This window comes from Camelus dromedarius, chromosome 8 (assembly GCF_036321535.1).
Source record: "Camelus dromedarius isolate mCamDro1 chromosome 8, mCamDro1.pat, whole genome shotgun sequence".
NCBI classification, from domain to species: Eukaryota; Metazoa; Chordata; class Mammalia; order Artiodactyla; family Camelidae; genus Camelus; species Camelus dromedarius.
In genome coordinates this window covers 257,335-276,972 of record NC_087443.1, presented here as the reverse complement: position 1 = coordinate 276,972, position 19,638 = coordinate 257,335, and the positions used below count along the sequence as shown (strand labels likewise).

The following is a 19,638-nucleotide window of genomic DNA, read 5'->3' as shown; positions in this document are numbered from 1 at the left end:
GTTTGACAGACTCTACTGCGTGCCCCGGGTGCTGGGGCACCCGCTCGCTGTGTCAGATTGGTGCGCAGAGCTAGCCCTCACGGGACACACGGCCCCCTGGGTGTCTCCTTAGTGCTGAGAAATGCACCATGTCTTCATTGTCATGATTTCTTTGCAGAAACATTCGAATTGTGGTCTTTAATGTTTTATATCAGTTACACAGCCTTCTCCTCATTTTTCTGGCCCCTACTCTGTGTTCTAGGCTGGAGGGTGTCCCACCCCCCCACCCACCGTTCCTTTCTCAGCCTTTCCGTTTACTCTGTGCATGGTACTCCTAGGCCAGAGCCCTGTGTGCCCGTGGACACACAAGCGAATAAACAAAATGTGGCATGTCCATACAGTGACCATCATTCAGCCTTAAGAAGGAGGAAGACTCTGGCACCTGCTGCAGCGCGCATGAACGTTGAGGACATGGCGCTGGGAAATAAGCCGTCACCAAAGGGCAGACAGTGTGTTGTTCCACTCACAGGAGGTCCCTAGAGGAGTCACATCCACAGAGAGAGAAAGCAGACCCGTGGGAGTTGTTGGGGGCTGGGGAGAGTGGAAGGTCACTGGTAAGTGGGTGCAGAGTTCCGTTTGCGGGGTGGAGACAGCTCTGGAGATGGGTGGTGGTGATGGTTGCCCGACAGTACGGATGTACCCAAAGCCACTGAATGATGTGTGCACTTAAAAACCGTCCAGATGATGACTTCGTGTTATGTACATTTCATCCGGATTTAAAAATGTATCTTTAAGAGTTGCTCACACTTGCTCCCCGACCCCGTCCAGCTGCGCGTGGGGCGCTCTTGCTGTCCTACGCCACTACTTGTTGTATTCTCTAGACACGGCAGACGTAAGATTCACAGGCTCAGTCGGCGTACTTAAACGTGACTGCAAATTACACTGTATGGCTCAAGGTGGTGGCGGGCCCTTCCACATCAGAGCCTCTCTGCCTTCCTCTGGTTTCAGTGCCGTGTGACAGCCATTGTCTGACTACACCAAGGTCAGTGCAGCAGGTATTTTAAGGAGAGGACTACGGGAGAGAACCAAACAGGCAAAAAAAAAAATTACCTTAATTCACAGGATTGGAAAAATGGGAACAATCAGGCAAAGTAACCAATAGAGAAGCTTTGTAGTAAATATAGAAGCAGACACTCTTAGATTTTTGACATGGGGTGGAAGCAGGCACAATCATGAATAAAAGAAACCTGTGAGAAATACAAGGACTGCGGGTGAAATGAGATGAGAGACGGCACATCAGTATATTGAGGGGAAATGCAAGAAAGTATCGTTTCCACACAGAGGGGCCGACACGAAGCAGTGGAAGTAATAATAATGCACTCCTTTCTGGGCCAACACTGAGCACAAGTTGCAGAGCCAGCCTGCGGTGGAACTCCCAAGTTTTACTGGCAATCTATGTGAGGAGGCAAACAACAGCATATGGAGAAATTCAAAAATATACTCCCCGGAGACACTGCCTCTTCAGATTCAGGAAAAACCTGGCGGAAGTGCGGCAGGCGAGGCTGGACTTAAGGCCACCCACAGAGCCACCCAGCAGGGCTCAGACCCCTCACTACCGAAATAGCCCCTCTCCCTGTGCTCAGCAGGAGGCTCTGGGGAACAGGGAGAACCTGGATCAGTCCACGAGGCAAATGACCCCAGCATTACAGTGGAAGTTATAATTTTAATAACACATGCTAATGAGATGGAAGAAGGGACTGACTCCTTGCCCAGGAGGCCCCCTGCCTCCATCTTCCCCGGTGCCCCTCCTCTGGTCCATCACGGCATGTACCCTGTCACTCAGGGCCTGGCACACCAGGGCGACGCTGGGGAGCGGGTGCCTGGAGAGAGGAGCGCCCATGTTGTCCTTCGTGCCCCGGCTGCATGCAGATGTTTCGGGAGGGTCTCGGTTTCTTCACTGGTGAATTGGAAGTAATGATAGTTCCTGTTGCAGAGATTAGTCTAAGGACTAAACAAACCAGAACAGGTGACGGTTTTAGAGCAGAACCTGTGAAGAGCATACGGTAATAAACATTGGCTATTTCTCATGTTATTTTTGCTAAGTGAGTGGATAAACCTAGTAGCCATCGTCAGTTTCACTATGCACAGAGACTAAGAAAATCTCTATAAAGTACAGATTTACCTCACTAAGAAGATGCGACATAGTTTCCACCTAACAATAAAACCTCGACTGCCCATACATTTTAGGCAATAGATCGTATTGAACCACAAAGATTTTTATGGTACCTAAGTGTTAACTGCTAGGATAATTTTAATGTGCTTTAACTAAAGAAACATTATGAAGTACTCCATGTAATTGTTTAAAGTTTTAGTCTCTATGGGAGAGAATTTAATTTTCTCTTTGCATTTCAGACTCACTGTTATGATCCTAAATCATTCGTTCCTCATTAAATGTATCTTTATTGAGCATCTACTATGTTTCAGGCTTTATTCTAGACAGAGAGGATGCATTGATGGATTCGACAAGGCCCCACTCTCGTGGAGCTCATGTTCCTGCTAGGAAAAACAAATACACACACATACGTATCCACATGTGCACACACAGAGAGACATATACACACGTATATGTGTATAAACGCATGTATACACGCACTACACATATGTGTGCGCACATGTATGAACATGCATGCAGAGACATATATACACATATATGCATATAATATACACATGCAATTACAGACTCATACATACACATACACACATACACATGTATAAACACACATAAACACAGGTGTACATATACACATGCACATACATATATACACATAGATATACACAGGTATATACATACATATACACATACACACACCAACACACATGCACACATACACACACACATAAACACACATGTATACATGGTGGGATGCCCAGGCGGAAGCAGGGAGACTCGGAGGTGCCGTGCGAGGTGACCGCAGCTCGGACAAGGATTCTGGGCGTACCAGAGGAGAGCCAGAGGGACTTGTGGGTGGCCTGGGTGGTAGATGCTGGCGTTCGCTCTGAGGGATGCAGCCAGGAGTGACTGGCCACAGCCGGGGTGCGGACACTGGCTTTCTTGAGATGTCTTTATTGCAGCTTGCGTTTGTTTTTGGTATTATGTGGTGTGGTTTGAACTGTTTCCTTCCTTTTGTGGAAGGTGTGGGCAGTGGACTGTCCGTGTTGGTATATGTGGAACCAGCAGTTCTGATCCCGGTGGTGGGAATCTTGGCCTCTGTGAGCCGCAGTTTCTTCAGTTACAAGGTAAGAAAAATGACTGCTTCTGAGACTCTGCTGTCTCCCTCCCTCCCCCCAGGGAACTTTAGAGCTTCTGGGATTGATTAGCTTAGTTTCCACTGAGGTCAGGACATCCTCCAGCCACCGTGGGGTTTGGGAGCACCGGCTGTCTGATACCGTGTCTTACTGCCCATAGTTCAACCGCACTGCTTCTCAGCTCTGTTCCACTGTGCCAGGCTTTGTGCCAGGCTTCCTAAAAAACTCCAGCCGGCATTGTCTGCCCAGGTTGGGGAGGGCAGGGGAAGCAGGGTCTCTGGAGCCGACCACCTGTTTCACACCCAGCCCTGCCACTGACGAGCTGTGTGACCTTGAGCCAGTTATTCAGCCTCTCTGTGCTCAGTTTGCTGTCTCTAAAAAGGAGAGAACAGCGGTGCTCCCCTCCTCCCTTGAGCGCTCTGAGGAAGAGATGAGTGCCTGTCTGACAGACGGGCTTCCTGCTAGTGAGAATTCCTTTCCCCACCCAAGCACTGAGCCTGCCTCTACTCGTAGAGACCTTACAAGGCTCAATACTTGGAATCTCTGCGTCTCTTTCTAAGAATTCTTTTTAATGGTAAAGTGATACCCATGCCCTGACACTGTAAGGCAGCCTGTGAAGTGTCCCTTTTGAAATACCATGAGGTTTCAAGTCAGAGAGAACTCAGCTAACCCTTCCTGCTTGTTCACTGGCTCCGTGTTTGGGGAGATTCTTTTTGAGCTTCTATTCCTATGTCTGTCAGATAAACATTGAAGTATGTACTTCGGGGGCTGTTGTAAGGATTAAAAGAGGTAATGGCTGGAAAGTGCTGGAAAGTACGTCACATTCTTTACTTTTCACACTCGGCCAAAATGGGCTTCCCTTAGCGCAGCGGGTGCACACCTCCACGTGGGTCCCCAGGACTCAGAAACGAAGTGTGTCGGCAGAGCGCGCCTGGGTGCGGGTTGCTTCCAGAGAAGTGCGGCCGCGTACAGTGACGCCCGTCACGTGGCCGCTGGGGGACGGATGACGTCCCTGAGCTACGGGCGCTGCTGGCACGTGGTCCCCGCAGGACTGCAGCCTCTCACCGCCCTGAACTGCTGTTTCGGTTCGGTGCTTCCTCAGTCCCAGTTTCAGAACGCTTAGTGCCAGTTGGCTGAGGAGGTAGAAAATTCCCCTTTTCACTTCATGAGGAGTTTTTGCCTTTGTGCTTGTTTTCTTTCTTTTTTTTTTAATTTAATGTGGGCTTTGTATTTTAAAAGCACATTTAAGACACGGTAACGCTGTACAGTGCTGCACTGTTTACTTTCCCATCGCATGTCAGTCACCCAGAGAAGGGCGCCAGCAGCAGAACCAGAGGAAGCGGCCGGGGCCGGGAGTCGGGGTCGCCGGAAGGCTGTGGGCGAGTCGGCTCACGCCCGCGCTTGCTCGGCTCTGTTTGGACAGGCAGGTGTTGCGCCAGATGCTTTCTAAGGTCTGATTTCCATCTGCCTTCCTCTGACTCCCCGTGAGCAGTTTCTTCACGAGGTGAAACTCCCGACGTGGTTACACCTCAGAGCCTGGATGGCCCGGATGAGGAGTGGGAGGCTGGTGGTCTCTGAGGCTCATGCCTTCCACAAAGCCTTTCTGGTCAAACGCTTCATAAATACCCTCTCGACCGACCCGAGAACAGACACACCGTCAGAATACTAGAAGGAACCGTTTTTCTTTGTATATGAATTTTTTAAATCTGTTGCTATTCCCAACTCTAGGATGGTAAGTGTTCTGGCAGTCTTAACACATGTGAGCAGAAAAATGAGATCTCATCCTTCACAGTTTTGTCTCCAGTATAGAAGGAGTATCGGAGAGATTGTGGAGCTGCTGAGAGTCCTGAGGAAGGGGTAATTTACAGTTTCAAAGTTAGCTTGGCAAATACCCCTTCTCTGACAATTAAGTCGGAAGTCCAGCAGCCAGGGTGAGGCCTGGTGGTGCCCTGCCCTGGAGCGGAGCCAACCCGTGGGATGAGGGGCCCCCTAGCCAGCAGCACCCTGGGGACATAATTTACCAAGTGCCATGTGATGATCTGGGTTCAATGTAGACTGAAGGCAACGGTTTTATATTTCATCAAGAATAAGCAGAACATATACCAAAGCCAGGCAAAGACACCACCAAAAAAGAGAATTACAGACCAATATCACTGATGAACATAGATGCAAAAATCCTCACCAAAATATTAGCAAATAGAATCCAGCAGCACATAAAAAAGATCATACACCATGATCAAGTGGGGTTCATCCCAGGAACACAAGGCTGGTTCAACATACGCAAAGCAGTCAGTGTGATACATGACATCTACAAGAGAAAGGACAAAAACCCCATGATCATCTCAATAGATGCAGAAAAAGCATTTGATAAAATTCAACACCCATTTATGATAAAAACTCTCACCGAAGTGGGTATAGAGGGAACATATCTCAACATAATAAAAGCTATAGATGTCAAACCTACAGCCAGCATAGTACTCAACGGTGAAAAACTCAAAAGCTTCCCACTAAAATCTGGGACAAGACAGGGCTGCCCACTATCACCACTCCTATTCAACCTAGTCCTGGAAGTCCTAGCCACAGCAGTCAGGCAAGAGAGAGAAATAAAAGGGATCCAAATTGGAAAAGAAGAGGTAAAAGTGTCACTATATGCTGATGACACGTTACTATATATAGAAAACCCTAAAAGGTCCACACAAAAGCTACTAGAGCTGATTGAAGAATTCAGCAAGGTAGCAGGTTACAAAATTAACGTTCAAAAATCAGTTGCATTTCTTTACACTAATGATGAATCAACAGAAAAAGAAAGAAAAGAAACAATCCCCTTTAAAATACCACCCAAAATAATAAAATACCTAGGAATAAATCTAACCAAGGAGATGAAAGACTTATACACAGAAAACTATAAAACACTGATGAAGGAAATTAAAGAAGACTTAAAAAAATGGAAAGATACCCCATGCTCCTGGATTGGAAGAATCAATATTGTTAAAATGGTCACACTGCCCAAGGCAAACTACAGATTTAATGCAATCCCTGTCAAATTGCCCAGGATATTTCACAGAACTGGAACAAGTCATAGAACTAGAACTAGAACATAAAAATTTATATAGAACCACAAAAGACCTAGAATTGCCAAAGCATCACTGAAGAAAAAGAAAGAGGCTGAAGGAATAACTCTCCCAGACTTCAAACAATAATACTGTAGAGCTACAGTCACCAAGACAGCATGGTATTGGTACAAAAACAGACACATGGACCGATGGAACAGAACAGAGAGCCCAGAAATGAACCCACAAAGTTTTGGTCAACTCATCTTCGACAAAGGAGGCAAGAACATACAATGGAATAAAGACAGTCTCTTCAGCAAATGGTGTTGGGAAAACTGGACAGCAGCATGTAAAACAATGAAGCTAGAACACTCCCTTACACCATACACAAAAATCAACTCAAAATGGATCAAAGACTTAAACATAAGACAAGGTACAATAAACCTCCTAGAGGAAAATATAGGCAAAACATTATCTGACATACATCTCAAAAATTTTCTCCTAGAAGAAATAAAAGTAAGAATAAACAAATAGGACCTAATGAAACTTACAAGCTTCTGCACAGCAAAGGAAACCATAAGTAAAGCAAAACGACAACCTACAGAATGGGAGAAAATTTTTGCAAAAGATGGAACTGACAAAGGCTTGATCTCCAGAATATATAAGCAGCTCATACGACTTAATAAGAAAAAAACAAACAACCCAATCCAAAAATGGACCAAAAAAAATGTGACAGTGAATACATGTATGCTCATGTGTAACTGAAAAATTGTGCTCTACACTGGAATTTGACACAATATTGTAAAATGACTATAACTCAATAAGAAAAAGTTTAAGATAAAAACAGAATACGCAGAAAGTAGTTAGAATTGTGTTTCCTCTCAGAAGCGTCTTCCCCCAAGAGCGAGCAGGCCTCTCTGTGGGTTAGGCTTTCTCTGCGTATTTTCGGAAGGGCCATCACATCATGCTCACGTTTTTGTTCCTGACCTTTACGGGAAAGCTCGCTCTACCTGCTTGTGGTCTAGGACAGAATCTCACTTACCGTTGTTCCCTGGTAGAAGCACTTGAGAGACGCCTGCCGCATGTGCCCGATCTCCAGGAGGCAGTGCTTGCCCACGGCTTGGATGCCAGCCAGCTGCCTCGTCCCTGGATCTTCAGGGTCAAGTGGCTGCCACGGCGTCGGATGAGAAGCACACGATCCTGGGCGTCTGTGCTGCCTCTGAGGACTCCTGGATTTCCACGGCTGCCTTCTCAACGTTGAATCGCTTTCCCCTTTGCAGAATTCCTGGCATCTGTCTTCATTCTTGGAAATGTGGAAGCCCTGCACTGGCCCGTTCCGTGCTAGAGCGTGCTCAGTGGGCACCCTCGCCTGCCTGAGCACGGGGGCACTTCATTCTCCCAGACACGGTGCATCTCTGCTTCCGTACTGACTTGACTCGGGCCACCTTCCTGCCCTCTGGGCCGGGGCTGAACCAGAGGCGATGACTTGGTCCCTCCCTGTGGAAGTGAAGCTTCTTCCTTGGGTTGAGCTCGTGACCTTGACCCTGTGCTCCTTCAGGATGAGCTCTTTCTCAGCAGATTTCTTGGCTGCTCATGCAGAGACACCCAGGCCTTGCCCCCACTCAGAGCGGGACACCCGGGGAGATTAGGGGCCAGCCCCTGTGAGGGAAGGAGCCAGAGGAGAGGAAAGGCTTCTCAGGGTCCCGCAGGCGGCGACTCCTCGGAGCCTGTCCCCGTCACGTTACCGGTGAGCTGCGTCCTAGTGGAGGTCAGATTGAGACCCCAGGAAGAAAGCTGACACTCTCAGACCAAGGGTATCCGTGGGTCGGCCTTTACCCCCAAGTGTATTGTCCCTAGCCGTCCCTCACTGAGGAGGATTTTCTTTCAGTCCCCAAGGACTCTACTTGTGCTCTTTGTGACTGAGTTCAAAGGTGCCCCGTGGGGTCCAGAAGCTCTGGCTTATGTGAGTGTTGTCGGCATAAAACTGCCTCATTACCAAGTCCTCCTGGCACTCACCGCTGCAGCCCAGCTCCCTGGGAAGGGGTCCACGGCAAAGCTACCTTTGTACTGAACTCCTCTGCGTCTTGAATAGTGAGGTTGTCGGGCACACCCACCTACCCCTGCTCTTCCTTCCTGCTCACTGTAAATAGGGAGCTGTTTTTCTTTTTGACCAAATGCCATTGCATCCAGCAGCAGCAGGGAGATTGCTTTCGATCTATATGCAGATAGGCTGAGTTCCCTCCAGTCCCTGGGAAAAGACCCTTTTAACCAAATGACTTACAATTCTGTTTCCTCATGTATAAAATTAGTGGGTTGGGGGTAAATAGCCTGAGTTCCCTTCCAGCGAGATAATTCCACACCACAAACACCATGGAGGACCAGCTCCACATGCACTCAGCAGTTAAGAGAGTGTGTGCTGTGGCACGTGTTCACCTGCCCAGGACAGAGCCGGCTCCTACCATGATACTTGAGTTCCGTCTCAGCTCCGTCTCAGCTTATTCCTGCCGCACCTGCACCATGAGCCTTGAGGCGACAAAACACAGCCGGCCACTCAGCAGTCCCCAAAGCATCCAGCCCTCACCTGCTCCTGGCGGCCACGGTCCCCTAGTCCCATCACCTGAACACCCCTTACCTTACTCCCCAGAGCCCTGCTCCGACCTCCCCTCCTCTGAGTCCTCCCCAGACTCTACCTCTCACTCTTGGCAGAATAAGCAGCTTGCTTTCTGTGGCTCTCTGCTCAGACCTGTGGTCCGACACTTGACACACGATCTCGAAGCTTACAGTGTCCATGCGGCCGGTGCCACAGACTGCGGTCACCTCCCTTTGTGCTAGCCTGATATGGACGGAGCAAGTCCTCAGTGACACTTGCTGGGTACAGCTGTCGTAAGACTCACTAGGAAAAGGGGCTTCAGCTGCATCCAGTGAGGCTGGAGTTCAACGTGCGGCGCGGTGGTGTGTGTAAGATCAGTGTTGTTGGTATGGGCATGAAGTGAAGGTGTGGGCCCCCCGTTCGCCTGTGTTGCTTGGAGACGTCAGAGGACATACCTGGTGAAGGCTCAGGTGGTGGGGCTGGGGACCAAGGGAGAAGTACCCTGTTACCTTAAATTGCCGTGTTGATTTCTCGTCTCCCCGTGTCCACGTTTGTCCGGCAGTGATAAAGCGTAAGTCCCGTGGCGCTCCCACTGGCTGGCCCGAGCCCAGGCTGCCCTGCTGTCTTTCCGGATTCTCCCTGCCGGCTCATTCCTGTGCCTTTTGTTTGAAAGTGAGCAGCGCCAGCTCTGCCTTTCTTCCCTTTCTTCCTTCCCTTAATCTTCCTTCAGTGAAGACATCAGAGCATGAATCTGTGCAGACTCTGGGTGTCGCTCAGCAGGTGTTCTCTGCACCCTACAATCGCTGGGGCAGTGCGTCCAGGAGATGATTCTTCTCGCTCAGAGACCCGTTCATGTAACAACTTCTTGACATCCTTCTAAGAGTGAAGGCACCCTATGGGCCAGAGATGAGGGAAGTCTGGTTCTGGACCTCAGAGTCAGAGTTTCAAGCAGTGGTTTTCACAATTCAAGCCACGAAGTCCCCTCAGTAGATTAGATCTTGCTTTTCTTTCATTTCCATGCTTACCTTTAAAGAGTCTGTTTAGAGCCAATGAAATGATACATTTGACAAATCCTTCATGTTGGCCCCGGAGAGCCAGGAAAGCACCCAGGGGTCTGGAATCGCAGTTAGAATGACGCTTAGCGGTCATCCAGTCCGGCCTCTTGTCTCCAGTCTCCCCGAGCCTGACGCTGCCAGCGAGTTCTGAGCAGCCCTGGCGTGGGGACCCGGGCAGTCCTCGCTGTCCCGCTCTCAGCCCTGCTGTCCTTGGGAAGCAGCAGACCCTGACAGACACTTGCAGCCAGTCGATTCCAGAGACTTCGTGCCTTAGCTTCGACCCTGCAGAACTTCAGGGGAAGCACTGCAGTGGAACCTGTGTGGTGGTCCTCATGCTGAGTCCTGCAAAGCATCTCTGCACTTATGCACTTAGCCGCACAATGACTTAACGATCACTGGGCGCTTCTCCTTCGGAATTCCATGGGTTGCTGACGATGCTTGTTTATCTCAAATCCACAGTCTCCTAAGGAGGGCTCCAGCTGGAGTCTCCTTCTGACGCTCCTGTCCTGTCCGTACCCGCCGAGGGCAGGCTCTTCCTCTCACTCGTTTGCTGGTTCACCCTTCCTCTTTGCCCAAGTCTCTGCTAAGTGACCGTGGTTACGTGACTGTTCAGTGCGCCTTGGGCCACGCTGTGAAGGTTCTAAGTGGCTGAGACAAACTGGGCCTCACCCTTGAGCTTACAGTGTCACAGGGATGGTAAATGACAACACTAACAAAAGGTAGAAATAGTGAAATGGCAAAGCTCTGTGGACTTCTAAAGAACAGGGAGAGTACTTCAGAATGTAGAACTCGAAGAAAGATCATGGGGAAAGTGACATTTGAATTAAATCCTGAAGACTGGGACACGTAAAAATGGGACCGAGCATTGTAAGTGGTGGGTGAACAGTGAGGCAGGAAATTTCAGGGAGCATTCGGTGTCTGAGAAGCAGTGTGTTCTGGCTAAGAATGGGTCTGTAAGTGGAAGCAGGGGCACGTTGGTGGAAGGCTAGCTCAGAGTCAGACAGAAGTGAGCAGCTGGGGTTCAGCTTCTTTCTAGCTTGTGGGGACCGTGGAAGGTGTTTGGGCAGGAGGGAGAGGTTTGATCAGAAACAGATGTTTGTGGTTAAAGATTCCAAGCTGCACAAACCCCACCTGTTCTCCTGCAGTTCTGGATAACACCGTAGTATACAGGCGTCATCTGAAATAAAACGCACAACGTGAAAGTTGAGAGTTAAGTTTTATTCGGCAGACTTCCTGAGGACTCAAGCCTGGGACACAGCCTCTCAGATGCTCTAAGAGGCTGTTCCAAAGAGGCAAGGGAGAAGCCAGGATATACAGGGAGTTTTGCAACTAAGACAGATAGTCAAACCATCAAAAGACTACTGTTAATCAAAGAAAACCAGATATTTCAAGTTAAGGAATTTAGTGCTTTTCTGTGTGTGAGAAGGTGCAAGGTCTGGGCTCACTGAAAGCATTCCTTCGATGTGCACCTAGCTCTCTAGGACCAGTGTTCTGTTCTTTCCCATCCTGAGTCCCCTCAGGGCATACCGCTTGGGGGGTGGGGGGAGCTGCAGAGGCCGGGCCGCCTGCTTGTGTCCATCCTGCGTTCCCTCCGCTGGCTGTCGGGGTGGTGGTAGCGGCTGATGACTTGGTGGCCACAGCAGCCTTTGTTACTCATGTGGCCGCAGTATTTTTCATTCATGAAACTGGCTGGTACAGGAACAGAATACAAGGTAGACGCATTCCTTTTCTCATTGCTCCTCTTAGCAATTGTGAACTCTTGAAAATCTCCACTCCCATTTTGTATGTAATTGACTGCACATTCCTCACCAAGGCGATGAAGTTTTGGCCCATTGTGTAGATGGAGAGAAGCAACTCACGGAGGTTTGGTGACCTGTCATCTGGTGCACACTGGACTCTTCCCCCTGCAGATCCAGGGAACTTCCCACTCGTAACAGGGTCCCCAGCACATGGCTCTTACTGTGTTGTTAACCACCAGCCCTGTAAAGTACAGTGGGTCCTCTTACGTGTAAAAGGGAGCCCTCTGCTCCTCCTTGAAAATGTAGGCTGCAGAATTAAGGCCCTGTCCCTGTCATCCCCGTTCAGCGTGTCTTCAGAACACTTGGCCCTCCAAACAACCCCATAAGAAAGGCATGGCAGGTACCATCGTGTCTCCTCTGGAAAATGAGAGTATCAAGGCTAATTAACTTGCCCCAGATCATGCTAGTAAATAATTGTGCCAGGACTAGAACTCAGGTCCATTGTGCCACTCTTAAATCAAGGCCAGTTTGACTGCCCTGAAATCTGACACACAACTGGAGATGTTTTGAGATGCTTAAATAATAAGGTGTTACAGTCCGAGCATTCAGTTTGGGAAATATAATTTATTCCTTGGTTCTGCATGATGACCAACGGCATCTTTTAGGTTTTTCTGGGCCAGGTCTGTGGCCTTTGGAAAGTACTACCCAAGTCGGAATAGGATGCTTAGGAGCAACGTTACCATCTATATCCCGCACAGTTTAAATGCTTTAGAACCTTCCAGGTCAGTGATAAGAATGCTCAAGGCTGGGTTATTCACAGCGTTGCTCTGATCAGAGAGGCGAGGGTGAGGCGGCTGACACAGAGACCAGCTCCTGCCGTGAATGCTCTAGAGCTTTGACATGAAGTTCAGTGGGGGTGTGAACAGCCCTTCTGCGCAGCACCTGGAGCCAGAGGAGGGAGTTAAAGAGAGGAAAGCAGGCAGATACACACAGGCCCGGCCCCACAGACAAGGAGGGAGGCCGTTTCCTGTGCGGCGTTCAGTCCAGCCTAGGCCTCAGCTCCAAAGTCACTGATAAGATTGTTGCACATTTCATGTATTTTTAATTTTGACAGTAATACAGAAATACATTCTTACTCTGAAATGCTCAGCAGGAAAGATGGGGGAGGCATCTCCCCTCAAGCAGCACCCCGTCACACTCTCCTCCTGAGCTGTAACCACACTCTTCAGCGTTGGGGACATCCATCCAGGTGTCTGCAAATTTACCTTCATAGGTACATTCAGAAATACGTTAGTTTGTTTTGGTTGTGGTCTTTTCTTGTCTTTTTTTGCATCCCATTAAAGATATGAAGAAGTCAGTTACCTTAGGACACTGTATAAATTGAAGAATTCACCCTATTAACCTGTTCTCTGTGCCCCATAAGTCATTCAAGAGCCCATCGCTGGCCGGCACCCCTCAGACACTTGACTGAACGTTGCTTCCTGTTCTTAACGATGCCCAGAGAAACAATCAGGTCTGCAATTCCAGTATAACTCCCAGTAAACTGATATTTGGAGGAAAGTGACAGATAGTCTACAAAAGACTATTCTGTAAACAAGCAAATAAGAGTTAGTGTCACAGTGTGGTCTTCCAGCCTGGAGAAAAAGGCTCGGGCAGCAGAACTGGACACCATGCCCCCACGGCAGGATGTTAGATGTAGCACTGTTACTGCCCAGGTACAGACTGCAATTCTGGGATGAAAAGAAAACAGTTTAAAGATCTGATTTTAAAAGCCAAACCCAACCAAATCTTTTGGACAATAGAAATCTCATTTTTGCATTTGTATGTTCCTCCAATAATTCAAATATCATCAGTTAGGATAACAAAGAGTCACCATGGTTTTTTCTCTTCCAGACTTTCAGGATGATTTCAGTCTGTAGTATGCTGTTCAGAAACTGAGCACAGTCATTCTTTGTTCCATTTCCTTGGGATTAGCATTCATTGCTATCACTCTGGCATGGGAAGTGCCTGTCCCTTGATTCAGGGTGCACACACTCAGGAAGTGTCTTAATTTAGGCCATTTACAAAGGCCCAGCCACCAGCACAGATTGCTCAGAGGTCACCACCTACAAAGACTTCTTTAGTAATGAGCAGCAGTGAGCAAAGACTAAGTGAGAACGTGTGAGACTGTCTTTCACTGACCCTTAAGATTGAGAAGTGACTTCAGATGTGATCACGCTCTGCACACTTAGCTCTGAATTCCCCGTGGAGTCAGCCTCTCCTTGAAGCTGCCAGTGTAGTATGTCGTGGATGTTGGCACCTGGGGGACAGTTTGCTAGCCCTTGCCGTGTGAGCCGTGAGCTAGCAGGCTCTAGAGGTGAATTCAGGAGAAATGTGGGATTTGGTGGGGCATGTCTGAACCTGATGTGGCATTTTGGTAAAACAGGATTATGTTCATTTCCAGTGATCTATTGGGAGTCACTGTAGGATTTTTTTTTGTGCAGATTCACCAACTTCCAGCTCTGTCTAGTGGGGGCAATAAAGAAGAAAACTTACTATTTGGTTGAATTGCTATTTTTCATTAGGCCCACAGGGCCCCAATTTTTTTCCCCCAGAAAGAGAAGTTCCATGGGGTTAAAGACCTGAGAGGCTGTGGGACTTGTTATCCTGAATCCATTGGTGATTAAGGTAGAAATCGAGTCCCAAGAGGCAGGTGGCCCAGGCCCTGGGATCTGGCTAGACTTAACCTTATTTTCCAGTTGGAGTCATGAGTAGTGTGTGACTCGTGAATGACACCCTCAAGGCACTAGCATAAGTGGCTTCTTACTTTCATCTCCAAGGGAAGATGGCCCCAAAGGAGAACCTCACAAGCCCCGAACGCCGTCTCCATCTCTAGCGGCTGAAAACTTGGAGGAAGCAGGGTAAGATGGGGAGCTGACTTGGAGAGGAGTTGTGCAAAATAGGACCAAAGAACAATAGCACTTTTTTTTAATTGAAGTGTGGTCAGTTTACAATGTTGTGTCAATTTCTGGAGTACAGCACAGTGTTTCAGTCATACGTATGCATACGTGTATTCCTTTTCATATTCTTTTTCATTATAGGTTACTATAAGATACTGATTATAGTTCCCTGTGCTGTACAGTAGGACCTTCTTGTTTATCTATTTTATGTATAGTAGTTTGTATCTGCAAATCTCAAACTCCTAATTTATCCCTTCCTACCCTCTTTCCCCTCTGGTAACCATAAGATTGTTTACTATGTCTGTGAGTCTGTTTCTGTTTTGTAGATGAGTTCATTAGTGTCCTTTTTTTCCTTTCTTTCTCTTTTTTTTTTTTTCAAATTCCACATGCGAGTGATGGCATATGGTATTTTTCCTTCTCTTGTCTGGCTTACTTCACTTAGAACGACAATCTCAGGTCCCTCCATGTTGCTGCAAATGGCATTATTTTATCATTTTTTATGGCTGAGTAGTATTCTGTTGAATAAATATACAACAGCTTCTTTATCCAGTCATCTGTTGATGAACATTTAGGCTGTTTCCACATCTTGGCTGTTGTCAATAGTGCTGCTGTGAATGTTGGGGTGCATGTATCTTTTTGACTTAAGGTTCCCTCTGCATATATGCCCAGGAGTGGGATTGCTGGATCATATGGTAACTCTGTTTTTTAGTTTTTTCAGGAATCTCCATACTGTTTTCCATAGTGGCTGCACCAAACTACATTCCTATCAGCAGTGAAGGAGGTTCCCTTTTCTCCACAGCCTCTCCAGCATTTATCATTTGTGAACTTTTGACTGATGGCCATTCTGACTGGTGTGAGGTGATACCTCATTGTAGTTTTGATTTGCATTTCTCTGATAATTAGTGATATTGAGCTTTTTTCATGTGCCCAATTGGTCATTTGCAAGTCTTCATTGAAGAAATGCTTGTTTAGGTCTTCCACCCAATTTTGGGTTGGGTTGTTTGTTTTTTGTTGTTAGGTTGTATGAGCTGTTTATATATTCTGGAAATTAAGCCTTTGTCAGTCTCATCATCTGCAACTATTTTCTCCCATTCTGTAGATTGTCATTTTGTTTTTCTTACGGTTTCCTTTGCTCTGCAAAAGCTTATGTTTAATTAGGTCCGATTTGTTTATTTTGGCTTTTATTTCTATTGCCTGGGTAGACTGCCCTAGGAGAACACTGCTGAGATTTATGTTGGGGAATGTTTTGTGTAGTATAGCAGCAGATTTGAAAGATGTTAGAACAAGGTCACCATGTCTCAGGAACTCTTAGGTTTCCATTCACAGCCACCATGTGGGATTCGGATCTTCATCAGCCCTAATCCAGAGTGTGTCCTCAGACTCCTGAATGCCGGTCCCGCCTCTAGACTCTGCATTGTTGTCACCATCCTTTGAATAACAGCCTAAAGTTTGTGACGATCATCTCATTCCTTTCTTCCATGAACTTTAGTAGGTACCACTCCACCAGTGACCGAATGAGGGTAAACCCTCTTTTGTGGCTTTCTTGTCCCAAGTTGCTTCTGTTGCCTTTAGGCCTTTTTACTCCTTACTTTGCAGGAAATATAAATTTGTGACCCTGAACAAGGACCATGCTTTGGTGACTCAGCATCCGTCCTCCTGCCCCCACTCCTCATCTTCACCACAGTCTTGACCTCCATTTACCAAATCTCTGCCCATCCTTCCAGACTCAACGAGCTGTGGAATGTGGTATTCACCTCCTTTAATCACCCTGTAACTGTGCCTCTGTAGCACCCGGGAACCAAGCTGTCTTATTTTACAGTTATTCATGGAGATTTCTTACCTATTCTGTTAGATTAGAAACACTGTTGGATTCTTATTTTTCTTAACATTCTTGACATTCCTCTGAGGCCGTTTCATTTTACTTGAAATAGCAGATTAGCTGGAGGTCACAGAGGGGCTGAATGGCATGATATCTGCGGAAAAGAGCTGGTAACCCCTTCACAGTGAGTTTTCCCCGAAGCCCCACCAGTCATGTGAGGACGATACAGATTCTGTGAAAAAGCCAGTCCACGAGGAGACTCCATGAAGTGTTGGGAAAGGCTTCCTCGTAGAGTGGCCGAGCAAGGAAAGGAGGTGGCCTGAAGAAGACGCAGCAAACTGGCAGCGCCTGGGCCAAACCAGGAATTAGACCCACAGATTTTCTTTCATTTTTGTAGTTTTCAGTTGATTTTTACTCTGCTAACTGGGGGGAAGAGGGGCTGTGTATTGTGTTTGTTTGTGCTTTTGAAATAATTAGCTGGGACAGGATGTTTACACACATGGTTTTCTGGAAGAGTCAAGTCTGGCACTGCTGGCCCTGAACCCTTGTTGCCAGAAGGTTCCTACCGGACCCCCTGGTCTCACACCTTGTCTGCCTCACTCAGTGTGTCATCTGCTCAGCTTTTGTCATCATCTGAGCATGGGCCTGCCATTCACTGCAGCGTTAGAATCCTTCTTCAGTTGCTAGAGTTTGCTGGGTGAACAAAGCAGAATTTTATCTCTGAAACAATTTCACATAAAGAGGCATTAAAGAAAAAACTTTCAGTAAGTTTGAAAAACAACAACCAAATGGTTCAAAGCTTAGGCCTTGTGTATCAAATTACAGCTTCTGACCCATTTTCACAGATACAAGCTAAACGCAGTCGAAGTGGGCGTTTGTGTCCCTGTAAACTGTCTACTGTCAGAAGGGCCCTTGCTCGTTCTTGTTAACCTTCCTTTATGTTTGCCTTTTTCTTTTTCTGAAGAAGGATCTCTGTAATCATTGCCTTTATGAGAACAAATTTTAAATTTGTACTGATTTTACAGAATAAAGGTTTGGTAGAAAGTAATTTATAAGTAGAGGGATAAATGGGAACACTTTAAAAATACACACGAATAAAATTTTAACTGCAAAAAGAAAATATATAGTAATACGCTTATTTCAGGTTCAGTGGTTTTGAAGTCAATAGTAACTTTCATAAAAGCTCTGATTTAATGGACGCCTCCTGGGACGGGGCTCCCACTGACGTAATAAATCTCCTCTGCCGCCTGCTAAGTTTTCTTTCTGACAAGGACAGCAGTGTCAATGTCATTTTTAAAGTAAAGTCAAAAAAATGCTTTCTCTTAAAGGGCCTATGACAAAAATTACATTCTTGGGACTACTGTAGTTATTGGCTCCTTGAGCCTTGAACATTTATCTGGACCTACAGGAAGCAAGTTAGCGAAAGGCTGAGCGATATGGGGGGCCAGCTCGTGACAGGTGCCAGTCCAGAGGACCAGCAGTGCAGATCAGCAATGCCCAGAGTGCAGTGAGTGGGGGGGATACTGATAACACAGATGTTAACAGGCGATATTCAAAAAAACTTTATTGCATGTTTTAGTTTTTTTTTTTTGAGGGGGAGGGAGATAATTAGATTTATTTATTTTTAGAGGAGGTACTGGGGATTGAATCCGGGACCTTGTGCTGAGCACGCACTCTACCACTTGAGCTGTATCCTCCCCCCAAAAAAGTTTTAAACCTGTGGTCATATACGTTTGGGAAACAGTGAGTTAATGAAGGTACAGGATTCTCCGAGTTTTTGTTGTTACTGTGTTAATACAGATGGTGAGTTCCCAGCATACGGTAATTCTTAGAAGAAATCCAGTTGGGTAGAACCTCTCTTTGGATGAGTATCTGTACGCAGTACCGCCGGCATTGATTAGGGACGAGTCCGGCTGCAGGAGCAGGACGCCAAGCTTCGGTGGTGGTGATCTGTTTCTCTTACGTGTGAAAGAAGTTCAGAAGCCAGGCCAAGCCCAGCGTGGCCCCACCTTTGTGGCCTCACACCTCTGCAGTCTCTGTCCTGTCTGTCCACACTGCTGTGACCAGAGGTGGTTGCTGTAGCTCCATCCATCACCCCCACACTTCAAAAATAAGATGTAAGTGGAGGCGATATGCCACCTCTCTTTTAGGGAGACTTCCTGAAAATGCAGCCAACACTTCCTTTTATTTCTCAATGGCCAAGACTTAGTCCTGACTGCCAGGGAGACTGGAAAGGCAGTCTTTTCGCAAAGTGATTACATGCGTGACTAAAAGTAGGGAATCTGTTTATTTCAGAGAGAAAAGGAGAATGGGTATTTTGTAGGTTCTGAGAGTCTATGCCATGCCTCCGGAAGCTCTAAAATCAATAAAATAATATGGAACAAATATATTTGATTTAGGTACATTTGAGTATTATTTACAATGACTTTAATTTTTTTTTACTGGTATGAATTTTTTGAACCTATAAACAAAAAGAAGTAAAATAAAATAGAAGGTTGAACTACATGGGAAAATAGGTAAATGAAAAATAACTACTTGGATTTGTGTAGTAAGAAGCTAATCTCCTCATTTGAAATATATGAGAGATGCCCACCATTTAACATGGCCTTATCCTCATGTTAGAATATCTTTCTGTTAGGACTTTTATGCTTAAATTTGCCTGATTGTACTAGGTACAGCCATCCATCCACGGCAAGGAAGACATTGTCTGAATTCACCAGATCTTCATACTATCAAATAATAAAATCGCCTCTGACTCAGCTAAGGAATAAATAACTATCACGGGGAGAGTGTAGCTCAGGGATAGAGCACATGCTTAGCATGCACGAGGACCTCCCTTAAAAAAAAAACAAACCTAATTGCCTTCACCACCCCCCCAAAAAAAGACCAAGAAAATCACTATGACAAATGCTTTAAAAAGAAGGAGGAGTTGTGATCAATCTTCCCATCATTCCAGGTTTTTCTGGAAAAATGTTGAGCTCAACATTATCCTAGTTGGCTTAGTCTTTTGTTCTGCTAAGTTCAAACCCATATCAAATCACAACATGCTTTACTTATCAGCAGTTTCCAAACATCCCGATGCTGCAGTTGATTTTATACAATTGTAATGATTCTCCAAAAGATGTAGAGAAGATTGTTACACCTCACTCACTGGTAGGCAT

The 19,638-nt window shown here is 46.7% G+C and overlaps 1 protein-coding gene across 5 annotated transcripts in view; it reads left to right on the top strand.

The window, feature by feature from the left end:
- The window catches only part of CHRM3 (cholinergic receptor muscarinic 3), a 461,018-nt gene that overhangs the window by 373,953 nt on the left and 67,427 nt on the right, over positions 1 to 19,638 (top strand). The gene's annotated exons all lie outside the window — the stretch shown is intronic.